Source organism: Loxodonta africana, chromosome 11 (assembly GCF_030014295.1).
Source record: "Loxodonta africana isolate mLoxAfr1 chromosome 11, mLoxAfr1.hap2, whole genome shotgun sequence".
In the NCBI taxonomy this organism is placed as follows: Eukaryota; Metazoa; Chordata; class Mammalia; order Proboscidea; family Elephantidae; genus Loxodonta; species Loxodonta africana.
The window spans coordinates 33,279,141-33,300,606 of NC_087352.1; positions in this window are offsets into that span (position 1 = coordinate 33,279,141).

Consider the following 21,466-nt stretch of genomic DNA (forward strand, 5'->3'; position numbering starts at 1 on the left):
CTTGTGGTACATGTTTTTAGCTGCTGTGGAGTCCGCTCCCACCCATGGTAACGCCCTGTGTAAGAGAATGAAATGTTGCCAGGCCCAGTGAGATTTCCATGCCTGTTGGCGTGTTTGGTTCCATCGCTGCAGACACTGTGTTAATCCATGTCATTGAGGGCCTCCTTCAATTTTGCCGGCCCTCTACTTTACCAAACATGACGTCCCCTTGCAGCAATTGGTCTTCTTGGTGACATGTTCAAAGTAACAATATTTTGCTGTGATGCACAGGGTTTTCATCAGCTAATTTTCAGAAGTAGGCCACCAGGCCTTCCTTCCTTAGCCTGGAGGCTCTGCTGAAACTTGTCCACCATGGATGACCCTGTTGGCATTTGAAATATGGGTGGCATAGTGTTCAGCATCAAAGCAACATGCAAGCCACCACAGTACAACACAATTGACAGAGAGGTGGTGGATTGTAGTACATAATTAAGCATGATTTCATTGTCCCCATAATCTGGGCTGGATTCAGAAAGACATACATTCCACTTCAGTTTACCCTGTACATGCCCCGTCAGGCACATACACATGTATACACACACAGAATTCTCGAGTAAAGTAAGATTTTATGGCCCAGTGCCTTCAGATATTAAGAAAACTATATTGCTTCCCTCGGATTTTCTTTTTTTGACGTCACAAAGTGGTATTTGTCAGGTGCTAGGTGGAGAATAACGGCACCATATAAAAGAAATAGCACAGGTGACCTGCTTCTTCCGCAAGATGTGGATGGATGCTTTTGAATTACAGAAAAAAAAAAAACCTTCTGCTTTCTCAACCACTAAGGAAAAAGGAAAAAAATAACAACCCAGTGCTTTAGCATTTTACACGCGCTCTCTGGGTATATGGAGCAGAGTGCTGTGAGCAGGGACAGGATCGAGTACAAATCTTATTTTGTGTTTCAGAAGGTATGCAATAGAAAACCCATTCTAGCAATAAATGCTAGTCACCTGAGGTCTATAGCTGGTTTTGTAGCCAAGAAAATAAAGCCTCCACTCACCCTTAGCCAACTGAGTTACATTTTATGCTATTATTAATGCATTGAGCAGGTTTTTTTTTTTTCTTTTTATATCAATTTAAAATTATACATCTGGGAAACCCCAGTACAACAGCAGTCAATGCTTTGTTTCTCCGTGTGGCCCTCTGCAATTACTAGAATGTGCAACTATAATTTAGCGCAGGTAAAATTCAATCAGTCACCCCAAGCACAAAGGAATGTCTGTCTCCCAGGGAAAAAGGAGAAAGGAAAGGAGGAGGGTGAGGAGGGGGAAGGGGAGAAGTGAGAAGAAGAGGATGAAGGAGAAAGGACAAGAGAAGGCATGGAGAAAGAAAGAAACCAACCAGAGAATATTTCCCTCAAACGGCACGAGGGAGCAGTAGGAATTTCTAAGACACATTGACGAGAATATTTAAATTCCAGTTGTGACGGGAAAATGAGCCGGTGAGGGGCAGTGGCTGCACATTACTGAAGTGAAGCAGACCCTGGCCTTGCAACCTTCTTGGGTTGGTTATAAAATATAACGTTCTTTATGTTAAAAATAGAAAGATGAGAGTAAAAGAAAGTAGAATGATTTTGTGAATGTGCTGAGATTTGGAGGAGTAATCACCAAGAATAGCATACCAATCTAAAAACCCTTGTCTGGTTTAAGAAACATTTATTGAGAGAACTCAGCACACTGTTTACCTGACGAAAGAGTGGAATTCTACCTCCAAAGAGCTCAGGTTCTACAAGAAAAATCACCATATATGCTTACTCTTTTCCTTATTTTTTTTTTCTTTTTATTTCCTAACTTTCACTTGTTATATGGGAAAGACTGTGTGTATGTGACCATCATGGAGTCATATTTCTAAACTTTAGAAAGCTTTCATATTCTGCAATTGCTTCATAGAAGTCTTGTAGCTGAGAGCAGGTAATTCAGCAGTAATTAATTTAGAAACCAAATATTTTCTTCCTCAACACTTAAAGGCTGGTGCCCATGTTATACACTTTAAGATCAATAATTGGATTTCTCTACATATTTTAGCAATATGTTTGCTTCATGCCAAATGGCATTGTAACTTCACACTCTGATCTCTTGACTCTAAATCCAGCAATGATAGACAAAAACATCTTTAATTAAGCTTTTTATTTTGAGATAATTGTAAATTCGCATCTAATTGTAAGAATACAGAGAAATCCAGTGTGTCCATTACCCAGTTTATTGCCATAATAAACATCTTGCAAAGTTGTAGTACAATAACACAACCAGGATATTTGCATTGTTCTTGTTGTTGGGTGCCACCAAGTCGGCCCCTGACTCATGGTGATCCTGTGTGACAAGAGTAGAATTTCACCATAGGGTTTTCAAGGCTGTAATATTTCTGGAAGCAGATCACCAGGTGTTTTCTCCTGTGGAGCCACTGGGTGGGTTCGAACCACCAACCTTTTGGATCACAGGCAAGCACTTAACCCTTGCGCCACCAGGGCCCCTTAATTACACTGATCATAGATTTCAAATCAGATACAAACGATTCCTGAACACAAAGAAGCAATGTCATCTGAAGGTTGAAGGAAACTATCAGCCTATAATTCTGTATCTAGACAAACTATCATTCAATAGTCAAGGTGGAACCAAGAGATTGTCAGACATACAAAAGCTAAGAGTGCACTACCCACAGACCCTCACGGGGGAAAAAGATAAAAGCAAAAAAGGAAACAAAAAACTACCAAAAGATGTGCTCCAATAAGAAATAAGCGCAGGACATAAAAAAGTAATAGCAATTTTAGATATCAGGAACATGTTGGTAAATCTAACTACTCTCTAGTTTTTGTGATTTTTAAATGAGAAGAAACTAAAAAAAAGACTAATCTTCATGAATTTAAAGGCTGGTGAAACCAAAGCTCTTTTTTTTTTTTTTAAACCGGTGCTATTCAAGTGCGGTCCTCAGACCTGTCCTGGACCACAAAGCAGCCACAGATGAGACGGTACAGGAATTGGGCTGCGCATTTGAACATTTTTACACCAGTTGGACGATCTCTGTTGCATCTAATAATTTTTTTTTTAAGCTGGTCTTACTTTTTTCTTATTTCATTGTATAAAAAAATTACTTCTTTTATATTTTACAGTTGTGTTGGTTAGCAGCACACTGGGATTTGTAATAAATGAAATTGTTCTCCACTGCAGAAAGTTTGAGAAGTATCGCTCCAGGCCACATACCACTGGGGGTGAAAGGCTGAGACTGAGGCAGAGGGGGTCACTGGGAAGTCAAAGCATGCTAAGATCCTTGGCTCTTTCTGGAGGAAGTTAGAGATAAAGAATAAATTTAGATTTAATTAGAAATGTGTCCATCTGCTTAGAGGTATTAGATGAGTGTTTGCCAGGCTTTTAAAGCTATTTAGGGCTGTTTGAGCAATTAGCATTACTAACAAAATAAACTCATACCCATTGGAAGACAGTATATTTTGCCATTAAAAGTCATCAAAGTATTCTCAAGTCCTGAATGTCTTGCAATTACCTTCTAATGTATTTTGAATATTTTTAGGCAGAAATAACTTTCCATTTACAAAGCGAATAGCTCCCTTTTAGTGTCTGCTGATGCTTCTCATGGCTTTGAGCAGTGATCAGAACTAGGGGAAAGTCATTCAAACCACACACTTCACATAGATGCATTCCTGTATTGTTAGAATTGTCTTCTCTCCCCCAGTCAAACTTCGTCTTTAATGCAGTGTGGCCATCTAAAGACTATCAATCGCTTTGTTGAAGTTTCAGTCTTATATTTTCTAGCACATAAATGTGACCACATTGTCTTTTTTCTTTAAGTTGAAAATATAGATTCTTATACACCTCTTTCTTATTTGACTTATAATGAGCAAAGATTTTAGCAGTGAGAGAGGGTCCTAGGTAAGCTATGGAAGAGGATGGACAGGCAAACATGGTTGGTTATTATTGTGGTATAAAATTTTTCCTGATATTTAAAAATGACCCCTATCCACTATATAAAATTTAGAAAATTCTTAAGAGAAATAAAACAAATCTTACCCACAATACCACCTCAGTGCTTGTAAAATTTCCTTCTAGGCTTTTTCTCCACGTGATAAACAGTAGCCCAGTGACTGCCATCTATTGGGCACACCCTGCACATCAGGTACCAGGCGTGCTAAGTGACTTACACACTTGATAATCCTCTAAAACAGCTTCCTGTTGAAGAAGTGAAGACCGAGGGATGGGAGTCTCCTGCAAGGTCACAGCCCAAAAGAGGCAGTTCTGGGATTTAAACATTTTCTGCCCTAATGCTGCTATGCTTTTTCCTACTAACACTCTTATTTTTCTCCTGCTACCCTGAAAGGTAAATATTATTGTTCTGCCCATGTTTCAGATGATTCACTGAGGCTCAAAAATGCTAAGCAGCTCACCACCTGACAGAGCTGGAATATGAGCCCACCTCCACCAGACTCCAAGTGGCTCTCTCCACTCTTCTCTGCTGTCACCTCTGATCAGATGAGGGTAATCAAAGAAATAAGGTTGTATAGAGCATGATGAACATGGAGAGGAGGGCTTCAGGGTCCAGATGGCTGACTAGACCCATGGGATTGCTTCTGTTCCTTGTGAGGTCCTAAGGGAATACGAGCACCAAAAGCCACTGACATCAAGTTGATTCCAACTCATAGCAACCCTACAGGACAGAGTAGAACTGCCCCATAGGGTTTCCAAGACTGTAATATTTACAGAAGCACATCTTTCTCCCATAGGCCTTTTGGTTAGCAGCTGAATGCTTTAACCACTGTACCACCAGGGCTCCTAATACAAGCACAAAAATGAAACCCATTGCCATTGAGTCAATTCCGACTCACAGTGACCCTGTAGGACAGAGTAGACCTGCCCCATAGGGTTTCTGAGAAGTAGCTGGTAGATTCGAACTGCTGAGCTTTTGGTTGGCAGCCAAGGTCTTAACCACTGTACCACCAGGGCTCCAAGAAGCACATAAGTGCAAAAATAAAGAATAAGAAAGAAAGAGGCAGGGAGGAAGGGAAGAATGAAAGAAGGAAGGAAAAGAGTTATAAGAATCAAGAGAAAGCTGGGAGAATTGGGGAAGGACCAAGAATCACCAAACAAGAACTTCCAAAAAATTCAGAAAGCTGGAAGGTAGGAGTATGAAACAGGAGCCCAGAACAGTCTCCAGGGAGAGTGGAGGAGGTACAGGTCAGTCCCTATGGGACCAGTCTCAGAGGGACCCAGGCACAAAAGGGAAGCAGGATGAAGATAGGGCTGTAGTCAGGGAGTTGATAGAAGGCCTGTTTTAGGACAAGAGCACCCCAGTCCACCCCTCCTTTCCTGGCATTTATCCCCAGGCACAATACCTGCTGGCTAGTCTCAAAGAAATCGAGTGGATGTCTAGGGGAAGCTAAGGTTTTGACAGGCATATTGGTGGCTGGGAAATGAGCCTTTCTCCTTCTGGCATCTGGAGATCCAGGGCTGACCATCTGGCCCCTTCCCTTAATGACCCTGAAGCTAACCCTGTAAATCAATACTCTTCAGCCTGGTCCAATGTGCAAAGATGTTCCTGTCAGGCAAAGACGCATCTGGAAAGTCAACTGACCGCCACTCCAGGGCTCTGTCCTGGCCCTATGAAGGAAGGGTCAGTAAGGATCACCCACTCTAAGAAAATAACCAACAGCAAGAAAACAAAATGCAAGACACACACAGAGAGAAACAGATCAAAGGAGAAAAAGAAATAACTCAGGAAACAGAAGAGAACTTTAAAAAAAAAAAAAAAAAGGACTCAGATTCTGGAAGTTATAAATCCATCAGTGTAAAATGCGAGCTCCATTTGGTTAGGGATGTGTGAGTTTACTGGTGTCCTTTGAACCTGTGATGGTGCCAGGATCAGAGCAGGCACTCTATAAACATGTGTAAAGGGACAAGGAACAATCAAGGACCAGGGACAAAAATAAATCTCTTTGATCATGTATCTCAGCCTGAAAGTCTAGGCTGAGAACCACACAACATCACTTCTGCAGTTGTGTTGAGAGTCCACAGAGCTAGCCCAGACTCAAGGGGCAGGAGAATAACGGGAAGACTGACAAAGAATGTATGGCCATCTTGATGAAAGCAAATTCACCAGATGTCCTCTTAACCAGCAAGGCTGGATTGGTAAGTTAACAGAAATAGTATGTAAACATGGACAATCATGTAACGTGATCATGTATCTCTTAAATATTTTAACAAAATATATAAGTGTACATTTACTCACCAATCTCTTGATGCCATGAGACTTTATTTGCATATGAACCCCTAGACTGGAGATCCACCTGGTCTTTCCTGCATAAAGCATACCCCGAATGCATTGTGTACAAACTTCACTCTCAATTCATTTAAAGTGAAGTGAGAAATAAAAGACAACCAAGGAGCAACCTGAATGTGGAATTCTTCTGGATGTAATACTTTTTTTTTCCCCCATTGTTTCTCTAATACCTAATTTGACAGCAACTTTTTTTTTCAGTCTTTCCAAGTAGTAAACCCAAATTTACAGGCAGGGTGTCCTCTTCTCATCAGTGCTTCTCGTTTTCCCTTCCCATTTTTCTGAAAACACCCAGCTTTGAGCTCACGTCATCTGACAGCATCACCCAGGGTCTCTCTTTGCTGCAGTCACTACTGCAGCCATCTCCTCACTTCTATTCTTTTTTTGGCAACTTTAGCTCCCAGCTCCCTGCCTCTCATTCTAATTCTCCTCCATCCATGATTCTCGGGCATTTCAGCATCTATGCATATGACTTCAATGCCTTGGCCTCTAACCTTCTGGACTTCCTCTCCTCCAGTGGCTGTGTTCTCTATATTACCTTAATGGATTGTTGCTCTCTATCATCATTGTCACTCACTAATGTCCCAATCTACCACCTGTTTGTCAGTTTGTTGTACTATAGTGGCTGCATGTTGCTGTGATGCTAGAAGCTATGACACCAGTATTTCAAATACCAGCAGGGTCAAACATGGTGGACAGGTTTCAATGGCGCTTCTAGACTAAGATAGACTAGGAAGAAAAGCCTGGAGATCTATTTCCTAAAATTAACCAATGAATACTCTATGGATTACAACAGAATATTGTCCAATATAGTGCTGGAAGATGAGCCCCCTAGGTTGGAAGGCACTCAAAATACACACTGGCTACAACAATGGACTCAAGCAAACCAACAACTATGAAGGTGGTACAAGACCAGGCAATGTTTCGTTCTGTTGTACATGGGGTCACCATGAGTTGGAGCTGACTCAGTGATAACTAACAACAACAACAATGTTCCAAGAGTCATTACCAATTACTGCATCCTCTCCTTGATCTCAAAGTCAATACTGCCCTCTAACACCACCACCCCCTGCCTTTCAGTTCCTTCCTCCTAATTCCCCAACTCTAAAAATCCTCCAGCCCCACTAAGACCAATAACCTATGATCAGTCTCCCTCACTACCCCTCATAATCTTGCCCCCCTCCTTACCTAGTAAGTATATGCATGGCCACCCATTGCCACCTCCACTTCATCATCTTCAGTTCTCTCACTCTCTCTCTCCTTGAATGTTTCACTCCTAGATCCCCATATGGCTTATTCCTTTATCTCTTTCTGGTCTTTACTCAAAGGCCACCTTGTCAGTGAGGTCCTCCCTGGCAATGGTACTAACATTGAAATACCCACATAGACAAACCACCTATCCACCTTCCTGGTCCACTTTTCTCCTCAGCATATATCAACATCTAGCATACTATTATTCTACTTATGTATCTTGTTTAATTTCTGTCTTTCTGTGATGGAATATAAACTCCGAAAGGGCAAAGATTTTTGATTGCTTTATTTACTATATTCTCAATGCCTAGGAAATCTCCTGGTTCATAATAGGCACTTAGTAAATAATTGAAAAGTGAGTTAACTTGATTTTAGGGAATTGGAGCAATGGTGCCGAAATGGTTAAGAGCTATGGCTGTTAACCAAAAGATGGGCAGTTTGAATCCACCAGCTGCTCCTTGGAAACCCTATGGAGCAGTTCTATGCTGTCCTATAGGGTCGCTATGAATCAGAAGCAACTCAATGGTAACAGGTATAATGGGTTACAATTTAAGAACCCAGTTGATTTCAATGTTGCTTTAAGTTTCCAGGGGTCACCACAGACCCTTTGGACCCACAGAGGAGAAAGCTGACTCTAGTACTCTAGTTATTGTTGTTGTTAGGTGCTGCCAAGTTGGTTCCGACTCAGTGACCCTATACACAACAGAACAAAACACTGCCCAGTCCCACGCCATCCTTACAATCATTGTTATGCTTGAGCTCATTGTTGCAGCCACTTTGTCAATCCACCTCGTTGAGGGTCTTCCTCTTTTCCACTGACCCGGTACTTTACCAAACATGACGTCCTTCTGCAGGGACTGATTCCTCCTGACACCATGTCCAAAGTATGTAAGACGCAGTCTTACCATCCTTGCTTCTAAGAACATTCTGGTTGTACTTCTTTCAAGACAGATTTTGTTCCCTCTTTTGGCAGTCCATGGTATATTCACTAGTCTTTGCCAACATCACAACTCAAAGGCATCAATTCTTGTTCAGTCTTCCTTATTCATTGTCCAGTTTTCACATGCATATGATGTAATTGAAAATACCATGGCTTGGGTCAGGGGCACCTTAGTCTTCAAGGTGACACCTTTGCTCTTCAACACTTTGAAGAGGTCCTTCGCAGCAGATTTACCCAATGCAATGTGTCTTTTGATTTCTTGACTGCTGCTTCCATGGCTGTTGATTGTGGATCCAAAGTAAAATGAAATCCTTGACAACTTCAGTCTTTTCTCTGTTTATCAGAATGTTGCTTATTGGTCCAGTCGTGAGAATTTTTGTTTTCTTTATGTTGAGATGTAATCCATACTGAAGACTGTGGTCTTTGATCTTCATTAGTAAGTGCTTCAAGTCCTCTTCACTTTCAGCAAGCAAGGTTGTGTCATCTGCATAACGCGGGTTGTTAATGAGTCTTCCTCCAATCCTGATGCCCCGTTCTTCTTCATACAGTCCAGCTTCTCAAGTACTCTAGTACTCAGCCCTTATTGAACGCTATTTATGTAAAGCATAAACACAGTCTTTTCATTTTAAACTTGGGGAATCCACTTGAACCACTGTTTGTGGTTGTAGGACATAATGTGAATGTTAACAACCTTATAAAACCATGGCTGACAGAAAGCGGGGTGTGGAAGAAGAGATAGGAGTATTAATACCTTCATCTCACAAATTAGGAAGGCAAATTGATGAAGCAAGAAATAGAGGGTTAAGCGTGTTTGTTATTTAAAGTTGCAAAGGTAACCATAAAAGAAACTAAAAGTAATCATATAAATACCAAACATCGGGAAGATGTCAAGAGGAGGAGTTTCGCTGAAGTGAATTCAGTTCTCATTTTTGTACATTAGAGTCTAAGTTCTACTGTACACTCTGTAAAAGCTGCTGTAATAGTGAGAAATAAAATGACAATGGTTCCAGCAAGATAAACATTTATTTTTCCCCTGAGGAGTAGACTTGGGGAAGGCAGGTGGTGCAGGGCAAGAAGGTGTCTTTATCCCCAAGGTCCTCCTACTTCTACTTCCTGGAGCTACCATCCCCTCTGGTATTGTCCTGCTCTGCATGGTTGAACCTGGCTCCTCACTCCAGTTCCTTGGATGAGGTAAGAGGAAACGGAGCGCAGCAATTTCCTCTTAAGGATGTGCAAAAACGGCATGAGGGTGATGTCTGACCTCCTCTAACTTCACAAGGGGAAAGGGGAATCAGGATCAATAGCCTAAGGCTGATTCTCATGAAGCGGAGGTCACACAAGCCTCCTCTCTTCGTCATCTTTACTAATTCTGACACCTACCGTCCCTCCCACAGCACTCTCTGCTGGGTTCCACAATTCACTGCAGTGGCCACACAGAACTCACAGCCATATTCACAATCATGGGGTTTATTATGGAAGTAACAGTTATAATTCAGGCTCAAGAACACTCAGAATATAGTTCTTTCATCAGGACAGCCTCTTCCCTTCTGTGCTCGCAGTCACGTCCCTCCTTGGCCCTCAGTCTTTGCCCAAAGGCACTCAACTGTCTCTCTCTGTGGGTGGAGAAGTCCTCCATGCTGTCTTCTGTTGCCGGATCTCTCCTTCTTTGGTGTTGGTGGGCTCCACCTCTCTGCTCTGGAATTGGTTCTTTTAAGGCAAAACTGACCAATCCCTTTGGTAGGCCACAATTGCCCTATCACACAGTCCCTCCCAATCATCTTGGTGGGATTTACAATGCCATGGCTAGAAAGGCCACACAGAAAAGTAATTAACCACACCATGGGATGTGGCCCAGAAATCTCACACTTGACTCTTCACATCAGTAGGCCAGAGCTTAATCACAGGGCCACACCTAGTTGAGCTGAAACTTGATTGGGGGAGAGGGGTTCTAGGACTAAAAGGAAGAAGCAGAGAGCGATTACAGAAGGATAATCAGCACACTTTGACAGAATGAGTTAATAGACATTATTCAAAATTATAAGCAAAATAAACATAAAACTGTATTATTTACAATGGTGATGGTTGAACAACATGATTTTAAAAAACCTGTTGTTGCCTAGTCAATTCCAACTCATAGTGATGCTAGAGGACAGAGTAGAATTGCCCCATAGGGTTTCCTTTATGGAAGGCTGTAATCTTTATGGAAGCAGATGGTCAGGTCTTTCTCCCATGGAGCCACCATGGGAGAGTTAGCAGGAGAGTACTTAACCACTGTGCCACCAGGACTCCTGAACAACATGATACACATAAGCAATGTCACTATATTGTACCAGTGAGGAATGCTGAAATGGCAAATCCTTTGTCCCATACACATTTACCGTAATAAAAAAATTTTTTATTAAATTAAAGTTTAAAAAAATTATTAAATTGTTTTAACTATATTAGATTTCATTTGATATGTCAAGTCAGACAGGTTAAGCTTTGCTGCAATAACATACAATCCAAAAATCTCTGTGGCTTCGAAACACAAAAGATTTCCCTTACTGTGTGTCCAGCTTGGGCTGTTGGTCATTGTCCTCTCTCGGGGACACAGGCTGATGCAATTAAACATTGTGTCAAGGGCAAGCAATCACGGGAAATAACGCACTAGCTCTTAAAGGCTTTAGCCTGTAAGTGACACAAAACATTTCCTCTCACATCCCATTGGCTAGAGCAAGTCACATGGCTATGGCCAACCTCAAGGGGGCAGAGAATTGCAGTCCTATCCAGTGCCTGAGTATTGGTGAGTGGTCTTAATGACCACCCGAAAAGCTAAGTCTGAAACAGTCAGGAGAGGGAAGGGTTGGCAGGGCTACTGCCGTGCACAACTCCAGGGGCGTCACATCATGGTGCATGAGATTGGGGCTCCTGGAGTGAGCAGGAATCAGCCTGCAAGGCCAAACATGCACCTCAGGGCTGGGGTGACCATCTGTGAGTGCCTCTGGACAACTAGAGTGTTTTCAAGTAGATTTTCTTATGCTTGGCACAGGATTTATAGTAAGAAAAACTTATGACTCTTGTTAGCTTTCTCCTTTTCATCTAACAAAAGGGAGGCCTTAAGATAATACAGTAGTGTCAGAGGCAGAGTGATATCGTGGGAAGGCCCCAAACTTTGAAGTCAAACATATCTTCCTTCATGTACTGACTCCCACAATGACCAGCTCTGTGACCTTAAACAAGCTATTTCTTCAAACTTCAGCTTCTTCACTGGCAAAATGGAATGCTATGTACCTAGTAGGATCTTAAGAAGCTCTGGTGGCTCTGTGGTTTAGCACTCAGCTGAAAACTGAAAGGTTAATGGTTTGAACCTACCAGTGGTTCCATGGGAGAAAAGACCTGATAATCTACTCCCCATAAAGATTTTAGCCTAGAAATCCCTATGGGTGCAATTCTTCTCTGACCTGTAGACTTGCTGTGAGTCAGAATTGATTCAGTGGCATACAACAACAACACTAGGACCTTTAGAGAGAAGGAGAAAGCTTAATTCATTACAGATTATATAGGAAACATACACACGGTCCTAATTATACAGTGAAACTTGTGAAAGCCAGAAGAGACGGGACTGTCTTGTTCTTCCAGGTCTCGCAAGTTTTCCACCTTTCTATTGCTCATTTTAGTGGAAGATATTTGAGCTTTCCTTCTCTAATGGGTTCCCACCTCACAAACGTACGGCTTTCACAAGCTTTACTGTATATGTGTGTGCTTTTAAATATCACCATCCGTCAGCATGCTGTACTGTGGTGGTTTGCGTGTTGCTATGATACCAGCAGTGACATCCATGGTAGACATCTTTCAGTGGAACTTCCAGACTAAGGCAGACTCGGAAGAAAGATCTGGAAATCTACTTCCAAAAAATAGCCAATGAAAATTCTATGAATCACAACAGAATACTGTCCAATACAGTGCTGGAAGATGAGCCTCGCAGCTGGAAGGCATTCAAAATACCACAACAATGGACTCAAGCATACCAATGAGTGTGAGTATGGAGTAGTACCAGACAACCTTTTGTTCTGTTGCACATGGGGTCGCCATAAGTCAGACCTGACTCGACAGCAACTAACGACAACATTTTAAAATAATATGCAGCATCAAACATATTTCCTTCACCCTTGTGATTTAGCCTTGGCTAAATTTTTTTTTTTTTTTTAAATACACTGTGGAGAGGCCAGAGTCATAGAGCTGACAAGATGGCTCTTACAGGTCTCACAGTTGGTTAGAGAAGTCTCAAATGTATTGTTCTCAAAATTACCTATAGGAAAGAAATTGATCACAGGTCCAGGGCCCTGTAAGAGATTGTTTTCTTAGAAATCTTTGCCCAAAATTGATTGGTGGATAAGATAATGAAAAGCCATCATTGCTTTGGAGAGACCGTTAACAGCCAGCAAGAAAGGAGCCAAGAGCCCTCTGATGCAAAGCAGATCTCATATTGGATTTATTTGGAAATACAGGAAGGAATGTTTAATGAGTGCATGGGGTGAGTGGGAGGAAGCCGAGAGCTGAGAAGGGGCTGGGAAGTGAGCGAGAGGCAGTGGGAGTAAAAGGTCTTCTATCTTTTGGCTTCCTTTTAAGAACAATTGGATATTAAATCTTGTAAACTAAGAATTTCATGCAAACTTGCACCTGGGCTGTCAGGTTAATCTCATTTTAGAGTAAGTTTTGATAAGTGGCATTATCCCTGATTAAAACAGTAATAGCTCTAAAAGGAAGAAGGGATATTAGCATGGTAGCAAATCTCAGAAAACTGGTTTTGCATTTTCGTTGTTTTGCTTCTCTTTATCTTCAAACTTTCATCACAAAGGAGTCAGCTATTAACCCTGCCAAGGGGCAGATGCAGGTTTTGTGAGGCCCTATACGGCACTGGGTTTTTTCTGGGATGTTTATATTGGAGCCCTGGTGGAGCAGTGGTTAAGAGCTACAGCTGCTAACCAAAAGGTCAGCAGTTTGAATCCACCAAGCCACTCCTTGGAAACCATATGGGGCAGTTCTACTCTGTCCTATAGGGTCGCTATGAGTTGGAATTGACTCAGTGGCAACAGGTTTGGTTTCTTTTTTCTATTTTTTTTGGTTTGGGTTTACGGCTATATTAAGGAGCCCTGGTGGTTCAGTGGTTAAGCACTTGGCTGCTAACTGAAAGATTGGAGGTTCAAGCCCACCAAGAAGTACCTCAGAACAAAGGTCTGGTGATCTACTTCTGAAAAATCAGCCACCGAAAACCCTACGGAGCCCAGTTCTATTCTGACACACATGGGGGCACCATGAATTGAAGCTGACTTGACCACAACTTTTTTTTTTTTAATGTTTACATTATTTAGGGGAGTGTCTGAACGAAAATGGGAACCTGGTGGCATAGTGGTTAAGTGGTACAGCTGCTACCCAAGCGGTCGGCAGTTCGAATCTACCAGGCGCTCCTTGGAAACTCTATGGGGTAGTACTACTCTGTTCTGTAGGGTCGCTATGAGTTGGAATCGACTTGACAGCAGCGGGTGGTTTGGCTTTCTGAAAGAAAAATAATAAAATATTATCTGGAAATCACACAGCCATGCGAAGACATTGCTCCCAGGGCCATAGAAGGGACCATGCACATTCAAGCTCCATTAACTTCACCATAAATCTGCTTCCAGTCCTGCCAGGCTCCCTTGAGTCAGAGCCCCTTGACCATCTTTCCCTGTAGCCTAGCCCCCAGAGTCCCAGCCCTATGACTAAAGCCCTGCTGCCTCCTGAAATATGTCGCCAATGCCTAATTCATGTAATTCACTAATTCATTCAGTAAATGTTTACAGAGCACCTACAATGGCCTCCAGCCCCCTAAAGCAATGAGGGTGCATATCCTTGCTCTTAACAAGGTTAAAAAGACATGCACAGGACATTTTCAAAGTCCGAGAATATGCACCTAACCCATCCCTTGGAAGTCTCCCAGAGAGAGCTGGCGACTGAACTCATGTTTTAAGGATGAGCAGGAATTAACTAAGTGGAGAGGTAGAAAAGCATTTGAGGCAAAGAGGAGGGAAGAAACCAAGAACATAGGAAGTAAACTGACGATAGCCATTTTCATGAGGGTGAAGGCAACTAGCTAAAACTTGGGAGCTGCTGGAAAGCTCAAAGAAGCAAACCAATGCCCCCTCCCTCTACACACATCTTCAGAATATTCCATAGACTGGAAGGGAGATCGCCACCAGATCATTAGACCCACCATGGATGTAATCTGAATAGGTAGGTGCTCTCTGAAGAATTACAGAGAATTCCTGCCCCAACCTTCATAAATTCACTGTAATATGAAGGGTCCCCATGTGTCTGACAGTTTGTCATACTATGAGGGCTTGTGTGTTGCTGTGATGCTGGAAGCTATGCCACCAGTATTCAGATACCAACAGGGTCACCAATGGAGGACAGGTTTCAGCTGAGCTTCCAGACTAAGACAGACTAGGAAGAAGGACCTAGCAGTCTACTTCTGAAAAGCATTAGCCAGTGAAAACCTTATGAATAGAAGCAGAACACTGTCTGATATAGTACCGGAAGATGAGTCCCCCAGGTTGGAAGGCACTCAAAAGATGACTGCGGAAGAGTTGCCTCTTTAAAAGTAGAGTTGACCTTAATGACGTGGATGGAGTCAAGCTTTCGGGACCTTTATTTGCTGATGTAACATGACTTAAAATGAGAAGAAACAGCTGCAAACATCCATTAATAATCGGAACCTGGAATGTACAAAGTATGAATCTAGGAAAATTGGAAATCGTCAAAAATGAAATGGAACGCATAAACATCGATACCCTCGGCATTAGTGAGCTGAAATGGACTGGTATTGGCCATTTTGAATTGGACAATCATATAGTCTACTATGCTGGGAATGACAACTTGAAGAGGAATGGTGTTGCATTCATCGTCAAAAGGAACATTTCGAGATCTATCCTGAAGTACAACGCTGTCAGTGATAGGATAATATCCATACGCCTACAAGGAAGACCAGTTAATACGACTATTATTCAAATTTACACACCAACCACTAGGGCCAACGATGAATAGAAGATTTTTATCAGCTACTACAGTCTGAAATTGATTGAACATGCAATCAAGATGCATTGATAATTACGGGCGATTGGAATGCAAAAGTTGGAAACAAAGAAGAAGGATCAGTAGCTGGAAAGTATGGCCTTGCTGACAGAAACAATGCCAGAGATAGAATGATAGAATTTTGCAAGACCAATGACTTCTTCATTGCAAATACCTTCTTTCACCAACAGAAATCAAATTGACTACATCTGTGGAAAGAGATGATGGGAAAGCTCAATACCATCAGTCAGAACAACGCCAGGAGCCGACTGTGGAACAGATCATCAAGTGCTCATATGCAAGTTCAAGCTGAAATTGAAGAAAATCAGAGCAAGTCCACGACAGCCGAAATATGACCTTTAGTATATCCCACCTGAATTTAGAGACCATCTCAAGAACAGATTTAATGCATTGAACACTAGTGACCAAAGACCAGACGAGTTGTGGAATGACATCAAGGACATCATCCATGAAGAAAGCAAGAGGTCACTGAAAAGACAGGAAAGAAAGAAAAGACCAAGACGGATGTCAGAGGAGACTCTGAAACTTGCTCCTGAGCGTCAACCAGCTAAAGCAGAAGGAAGAATTGATGAAGTAAAAGAACTGAACAGAAGATTTCAAAGGGCCTCTCAAGAAGATAAAGTATTATAATGACATGTGCAAAGAGCTGGAGATGGAAAACCAAAAGGGAAGAACACACTTGGCATTTCTCAAGCTGAAAGAACTGAAGAAAAAATTCAAGCCTTGAGTTGCACTAGTGAAGGATTCCATGGGGAAAATATTAAACGACCCAGGAAGCATCAAAAGAAGATGGAAGGAATACACAGGGTCATTATACCAAAAATAATTAGTCTATATTTAACCATTTCAAGAGGTGGCATATGATCAGGAACCTATGGTACTGAAGAAAGAAGTCCAAGCTGCTCTGAAGGCATTGGCGAAAAGCAAGGCTCCAGGAATTGATGGAATATCAATTGAGATGTTTCAACAAACAGATGTAGCACTGGAGGTGCTCACTTGTCTATGTCAAGAAATACGGAAGACAGCTTCCTGGCCAACTGACTGGAAGAGATCCATATTTATGCCTATTCCCAAGAAAGGTGATCCAACCGAATGTGGAAATTATAGAACAATATCATTAATATCACACGCAAGCAAAATTTCGTTGATGATCATTCAAAAGCGGCTGCAGCAATATATCAACAGGGAACTGCCAGAAATTCAGGCCGGTTTCAGAACAGGACGTGGAACCAGGGATATCATTGCTGATGTCAGATGGATCCTGGCTGAAAGCAGAGAATACCAGAAGGATGTTTATCTGTGTTTTATTGACTATGCAAAGGCATTCGACTGTGTGGATCATAACAAACTGTGGATAACACTGCAAAGAATGGGAATTCCAGAACACTTAATTGTGCTCATAAGGAACCTTTACATAGATCAAGAGGCAGTTGTTCGGACAGAATTAAAGGGGGTACTGATTGGTTTAAAGTCAGGAAAGGTGTGCATCAGGGTTGTATTCTTTCGCCATACCTATTTAATCTGTATGCTGAACAAATAATACGAGAAGCTGGACTATATGAAGAAGAACGGGGCATCAGGATTGGAGGAAGTCTCATTAACAACCTGCGTTATGCAGATGACACAACCTTGCTTGCTGAAAATGAGGAGGATCTGAAGCACTTACTAATGAAGATCAAAGACCACAGCCTTCAGTATGGATCACACCTCAACATAAAGAAAACAAAAATCCTCACAACTGGACCAATGAGCAACATCATGATAAACGGAGAAAAGACTGAAGTTGTCAAGGATTTCATTTTACTTTGGATCCACAATCAACAGCTACGGAAGCAGCTGTCAAGAAATCAAAAGACACATTGCATTGGCGAATCTGCTGCAAAGGACCTCTTCAAAGTGTTAAAGAGCAAAGACGTCACCCTGAAGACTAAGGTGCGCCTGACCCAAGCCGTGGTATTTTCAATCACATCATATGCATGTGAAAGCTGGACAATGAATAAGGAAGACCGAAGAAGAGTTGACGCCTTTGAATTGTGGTGTTGGCGAAGAATATTGAATATACCATGGGCTGCCAAAAGAACGAACAAATCTGTCTTGGAAGAAGTGTGGCCAGAATGCTCCTTAGAGGCAAGGATGGCAAAACTGTGTCTTACATGCTTTGGACATGTTGTCAGGAGGGATCAGTCCCTGGAGAAGGACATCATGCTTGGCAGAGCACAAGGTCAGCGGAAAAGAGGAAGACCCTCAGCGAGGTGGATTGACACAGTGGCTGCAACAATGAGCTCAAGCATAACAACGATGGTAAGGATGGCGCAGGACCAGGCAGTGTTTTGTTCTGTTGTGCATAGGGTCTCTATAAGTCGGAACTGACTCGACGGCACCTAACGACAACAACAACATGAAGGGTATTGAGGAGACCCTGCCCCCAAATTTCTCCCCCATCATTCTGAAATTGTGCCAATAAAAATGAGTTTCTTTGAATATTAAAGTTATGCAGGAACCCCAGAATAAAACCAGACTTCTGGAAGGGCTGTCCTTGGGTCTCACCAGCAGTGACTACCAACACCATAAGCTTTAGCCTCTCTCCATGGGGCCAGGTCACAGCCTAGGAAAGCAAAGGGAGTGTGGAGGGAAGTAAAGATTGGGTGGGTAGACAGACGGACGGACGAATGGATGGAATGAATATATTTAAAATGGAATAGACCAAAACCTAACTTAAAAAACTAAATACTCTGGCAGGACTAGAGGATACCCCATACATTAATTTATCACTGAAGAGTTATCTGTATGCAACACATACAAGTTCTTTGAAAAATATTTGCAGTTCTCCACACTCAACTAAAGTGGCGTATTTGAAAAAAGCTCCTAAAAGCCCCTGTTCCATTTACGGAATACCACTTTGAAGAACTCAGTTTAGTCTGTAATGAATTTGTGTCACTTACACCATTTGGATTTTTTTGCCAAGAGTTCTTGCAGGGAATGAGACTGAAATTATCCATGAAAAGCCTACTACCTTTACATCCAAACTCCCTGAGGGACCGAGTTACTGGGCTGAGGGCTGGGGATCATGGTCTTGGGGACATCTAACTCAACTGGCACAACATAATCCATAAAGAAAATGCTCTATATCCGACTGTGGTGAGTACCAGGTCTTAAAAGTCTGTGAGCAGCCATCTAAGATACTTCTACTGGTCCCATCCCTGCTGGAGCAAAGGAGAATGAAGAAAACCAAAGCCACAAGGGAAAGTTTAATTCAAAGGACTAGTGGACCACAACTACCACAACTACCATCATACTGTGCCTAGAACAACTAGATGGTAGCTGGTTTCCACCACTGACTGCTCTGGCAGGGATCACAATGGAGAGTCCCAGAGAGAGCAGGAGAAAAACATAGAACAAAATTCAAACCCACACACACACACACAAAAGAAGACCAGACTTGCGTGTCTGACAGAGGCTGGAGAAATTCTGAGAGTATGGCCCCCGGACACTCTTTTAACTCGGTACTGAAGTCATTCCTGTGACTTCAGCCAAAGATTAGACAGGCGTATAGGGCCAACAAAAACACAAATGAGAGACATGCTTCATAGTTCAATCATGTATTCCAGACTAATGGGCACATCAGCACAAAAGCAAAGAGAAAAGGCAAGAAGGGACAGAAAAACTGGACAAATGGAAACAGGGAGCCCTGGGTGGAGAAGGTGAGAGTGTTGACACATCACAGGATGGGCAACCAATGTCACAAAACAATTTGTGTATTAATTAACTTGTTTAATGGGAAACTAATCTGCTCTGTAAACCTTCACCTAAAGTAAAATAAAAAGTAAATAAATGTGAGCACAGGTCATTCATGGACGCCTTCAGCGAACGTGGCTGATATGTTTGTTATTTACTGCAATAAATTTGTCTTCACGAAAGACAAACTGCTTGACACCTTGCCCCTACTCCAAAACTGTTCTCAGCTCAGCTCAGGAAAGTGTCCATGTGAGTAGGCAGAAGCTGTTTCTGGCCTGCTAAGGGGGTCTCTTGGTGGCACAAACAGTTAAGTGCTCAACTACTAACCAAAAGGTTGGCAATTTAAAAAAAAAGAAAAAAAACAGGGTTGACAGATCAAATTCACCCAGTAGTGCCTCCAAAGAAAGGTCTAGCGATCTATTTCTGAAAATCAGCCATTGAAAACCTTATGGAGAGCATTCCTACTCTAACTTAGGGTCACCATGAGTCGGGGTCAGCTCAACAGCAACTGGTTTGGTTTTTGGTTCAACGGAACAACAGTCAACAAGAGCTGGTGAGAGCCTGTTCTGGCTCACCTGTTTATGTGTGGGATAGCCCCGAAGGCTACATAGACATCACCAACATGGGTGGCCTCCCTCAAGGCAGCTGAGGGGTGAGGACGCCAATCAGGGGAAGACTTATTTTTCACGGTAAGCCCTACTGAACCTTTTTTCTTTCTAGTAAAATTAATATAAAGTACTTCAAAAACAATTTTTAAAAGCTAAGTCAGGTTCAGGCCAAGTAGCGAACAATAAAATATAGCCCCACCCTCAAGAGACTTTATAAGCTGTTTAGAAGTTTCCAGTGTCTCCTCGACCTGTCCAGGCTGGGCCCTGGCTCAGAGCCTCCTCCCACCTTGTTAGGTAGACTTGAAAGAGCAGAGAAGGAGCAGAGAGATGAGGCCACTTTACCCACAGGACTTAGGGAACACCCAGCCCTAAAACTGGGATGGAACATTCTATGAGTTTCCATTTTAACTCCCCTGGGTTTGGTTTGGTTTTTGGTTGGTTGGTTTGTTTTAAGAACTCAAAGAACCAGACCGTATGATTCTAGGCCACCTCACAGGGTGGGAACCAGTGTCATTATCAAAGAGACAAGCATCTGCCTATGCACTGGGAAAGTCTAGAGAGCGGGTCTCATGCACCATGTGCTGCTCTTGACAGATGCGGGTGGTGTGCTGGCCTGTTTCAACCTTCCCTCCTAGCCCCATATCCTCAATTCCATGACAAATAACACAATCGTGTCACATCTGACTCCAACAAATCCCAAAATGGAATGACATCGGTGTGCTAAGGATTAAACTGAGTCCCATTATTTTTCTTCCCTTTTTTTTTAAGTATAATTTTCAAATTGAACTACACTGAAAAAAAACAATATTAGACTTTACACTAGAAGTAAGATAAGTTCGGTTAGGCCCTGAAGTCTTTATGTAAAGTTAAGCAAAAGCACTGAACCCCACAGCCCACAAAGACTGTGAAAGAGAACTGTGAACCAATTGTCCCTTCCCCCACATGGAGGCTCTGTATCCAAAACACAACCAGTCACTACTTTGAAGACCCATGGACACACCGAAGAGCAAATAGAGAATGCTATCGCCTGTCGGCCAAAATTCATGTCAACGAGAAACAGTGGCTCCAAAGCGGGCCCTTGGGCCAATATGGACTCACCCATTTGGTCTTGGGCCTTCAGAGCACGGACAGAGCATCCATGTTTCATCAGTCTCCAGTCCTGAATCCAATTTCCAATCCCCAGGCACGTATGGAGGGTCCACATGAGCCAGGCACCAGGGGCATGAATCACACATGATCCCACATGCACAGAGGTCACAATCCATGCGGGGAGATGTATGACGAATGCTTAGGAAAAGGAGATACAGCAACACTGTGGTTAATAATTATAGCTAATTATGTGATAATATCATCCACTGATTAATAATTATCTGTTCAGTATTGGTAAGCAAAGTCTTCAAAGACAAGTGGATCTCTGTGTCTGGGTGAGCTCTGTGTTGGGCTGAATCACTCTGAATTCTGCAGGTCACTTGGGGCAGGGGAAGTGTTTAGGCCTTGGTGGCCTGGTAAA